The sequence below is a fragment of the Trachurus japonicus genome, unplaced genomic scaffold (genome assembly GCF_045865225.1).
Source record: "Trachurus japonicus isolate A0001 unplaced genomic scaffold, Traja_1.0 AP030035.1".
In the NCBI taxonomy this organism is placed as follows: Eukaryota; Metazoa; Chordata; class Actinopteri; order Carangiformes; family Carangidae; genus Trachurus; species Trachurus japonicus.
In genome coordinates, this window is record NW_028220168.1 from 4,500 (window position 1) to 8,011 (window position 3,512).

At 42.2% G+C, this 3,512-nt stretch overlaps 1 long non-coding RNA gene across 1 annotated transcript; it reads right to left on the reverse strand.

Moving 5' to 3' along the window:
* Nucleotides 1-1,154: 1,154 nt before the first annotated feature.
* Nucleotides 1,155-3,281, reverse strand: LOC146960752 (uncharacterized). Its single transcript, XR_015035374.1, has 3 exons — nucleotides 3,193-3,281; nucleotides 3,028-3,103; nucleotides 1,155-2,847 (listed from the first exon to the last, which is right to left on the reverse strand). It is a non-coding gene; the product is annotated as an uncharacterized LOC146960752 (long non-coding RNA).
* Between the last annotated feature and the right edge of the window lie 231 nt (nucleotides 3,282-3,512).

Below are 3,512 nucleotides of genomic sequence, written 5' to 3' on the forward strand. Positions count from 1 at the left end.
GAAGACTACGAACTTGAAGACCACTGGCTATTTTGCTGTTTATGTTCGTATTAACAGAGGTCATAGTGCTCAACTTCAGCTGAATTGGACGAGTACTTACATTTAACTCAGAAATTAAATTTTCCAGAATGAAAGTGGAGTCACTTTGTGTGTCGAGAAGAGCGTAGGTAAGTATTTCTCTGTGAGGCTCCGTTGCTGAGGACACCAAGACTGGAACAATGCTGGATGTGGCAGAGACATTTTGGGTCAAAGCATGAGACATGGCAATGTGGACCTCATTATTACCATAATCTCCTGAAGCAGCAGGTCGTGTGTTTTCTTTATGCAAGCAGGTGGGATGACGCCGACCACAGGTGTTACAGATGTGTCGCTTTCTACAGTCCTTACTGGCATGGCCTTTCCTTAGGCATCCAAAGCACAGGTGATGTTCAAATACAAAGGCTCTTTTCTCCTCCATTGGCTTTGCTGCAAAGGTTGAACATTTAGCAACTCCGTGATCTTCATTTTTGCAAAATAAACAAGGTGACTTTGACTTTTCTTGTGTCATTGAGTTGGAATCTTCTAACTGAGTGTGTGTATTCAATGCTTTAGCTCGCTTTGGAAATGTATCCTCTGTTTTCACATTAATCAAAAAAGGGGAGGTGATGGGATTACACACTATTCTGGCTTCTCTTTGCATGAACTCAGTGAAGCGTAAAAAGCCAGGATAATTACCAGATTGATCCAGCTCCTCAGCAACAATCCGACTCCATCTACGCACCATCCACTCAGGCAGCTTCTTCAGGAGTTTTTGATTTTCTTCACAGTCGTTGAGAATTGACAGACCTTTAATATGGGGCATAGCTTCTGCACAGCCTTGGAGGAAATCTGCAAACTCTCTCAGTGATTTGGAATCATTAGCTGTTATTTTGGGCCATTTCGTCAGTCTCTCTCTGAAGGCTCTTTGAACAATGAATGGACTTCCATACCTGTCGTTCAAAACATCCCAAGCACCGTGATATGCATCCTCCGAGTTCCGATAGAAAAACCCATCCACTGCCTTACGTGCATCTCCTGCCAGATAACTTTTCAAATAAAACATTTTCTCACTTACTGGAAGAGGCTTCTGATCAATCAAAGCCTTAAAGGACACCTTCCAATCGATGAACTGTAAGGGGTCACCTGTGAAAGTTGTTGGTTCTGGAACAGGTAAACGACTTAGGGTAAATGAGCTTGTTATTGCTTGAGCCAAGCTGGCCTGAGAAATGCTGGCCTCTTCCTGAGTTGACCTTTGAGGCGCCACATGTCGAGGTTGAAAGGGTGTAGCTTGTGGGTTTAGCATAAGTTGATATTCTGTAGCTGGGCTTTCAAGAGCAACTTTACCAACCTCATTTACACAATTTCCAGGCATGTCAAAACTGTTATATGCTTCCACACGGGCCTTTGCCACCTTCACTTCACTGTCTGCTTGCAGCTGCTTTAACCTTGATTTACCTTCTTCCAGCTTTAATTTTGTTTCAGTCTCCCTTTGTTTGATTTCTGCAAGCATTTTAGTTTCTTCAAGCTTCCACTTAATCTCTATTTTATCCAATTCTGCTTGTTGATCCTGTAGCATTTGAGTGGCCTTTGCTTGCTCCACCTTTGCTGCCAGGTCTGCCTCTGCATCGGCTCGATTACTAGAAGACCTGGAGAAGTTGCTATCTTGATCATCATCACATCTGTCGAGTTGTGAGACAACTGTTTCAGTGTTGCTTCTTCCAAAGACAGATCCATATTCCCTTTTGCTCAACTGCATCCTCACTCTATCCTTTTCAAGACGATCATTAAAGGTTTCATTGATGGTCTCCATTCTTTTATTTACAATATCAGCAATCTCAAACGACAAGACGCTACATGCATCCATTTTCTTTACGACCTCTGGAGAAATCATACGGTTACCTTTAGTCAGTTCATAGTGTTGGCACACGTTATCATATTTTTTCTTAATGTCTCTTTGGATCTCTTCAAGGTCCTCTGGTGAACATAAAGTCTTTAGTTTAGCTCTTATGCCTTTGGCCGTTGATTTCCAAATTTCATAGGCCTTGCCAAATGCCTTTTCCTTCTTCATTGCTTCCTGATTTTGCAGCTCTTGGCCCTTTTGTGTTAAGGTTCTCTCCCGTGAGCTGGACCTTGTTTGTTGAGCCCCTAGGGTGCTCTTTATTTCTTCAGCAGGTGCCAACATATTACCTTTATGACTGTTTGTTAGCAAAAGGGGGCCCTTAAGTGTTTTACAAAACTCAAATTTAAAGGCTGTGATTTTCGCTTATATTTAAATTTTTTATACCATCATTTATGTTAGGAATTTACACCTCTTGCACATCAAAATTCATAAACAGTCCCACAATATCCAAAAACCTGCATAAAATATACCATCAGAAAATCATCTGTAAAGGCTTTAGTCTCTAGGATTATTGTTTGTTCAAAAACCCCAGTTCAAGCATTTAACCAGGAAACCATCACACATTCACGAATAACCTTTTTATGAATTAATTAAGCCTTGAGCATTTAAACAGTAAGTGTCCATTAAATTCATTACTGGCAGAGACAGTTCAGACTGTGTGACTTTACCCCTCTTCAACCAGAGTTTCTCGCTGTAGCCATAGCACGATGAAGCCACTGCTGAGTGATGTTGTCCGTTTCGAGATCTCAGTTCAATGTCCGATGTCACTTTCTCCCGTGCGCGATCAACTTGCGTCGCTCCGATGCAGCGTCGCAGCTCACTGTCTCCATAAGCGGTGAGTTTCACTGTTACGGTCCCTCGGCATTCAAGACACATAGGCTGGAGCTCGACTGGTGCACAACTTTTATTTCCTCTTTGGCACCGTGAAACTAAAAACACATGAAAAGATTTAATTACATGATTGCCAATATTAAAAACATACTGCACAATAAATTTAATACACACTCCCACTCCTCATCCTTATTCATACGGTTTAACAACACTTCATTCATAAAACAATTCATTGTAGCCATCAACCCATATAAACAAATAAACAAACAAACATTTACCTCATTTCGCCTACCAAGGGCGTAAACTCTTTGCTTCAAAACGTATCCGCTCCACACACATCTCTTCTGGCAGTGGCTAAACAAACACCACAGTCAAAGTTGCATCTACGCACACAATCGCATGAAAACGATGTCGCATCAACATACTGTATTTAAATTACATACCATGTCCTTTATTTCTTTGATTTCCCCAACCCCGGCGGCTACTCGGGTAAAGCTTGGCGTGCGTGTGTAACACAGAAAGTGGCGTGTGACGACACTCATAACCCCTATACCGTTTCCGGAGCACCAAGACAACAGCATAGAATCCCACCAGCAGCGAGAACCCCCCTGGTGGTCGCTTACATACAGTAAATATTTTGGAAACACTTGCAAGTTATAAACAGGGGTCCCTCCTGCTTCTCTTTGTATTAGAGTCAATGGGCGGCAGGAAGAGACCTGGCCGCAATGAGAGGCTCACAGTTTAAATTTTGTAAGTCTCTCTG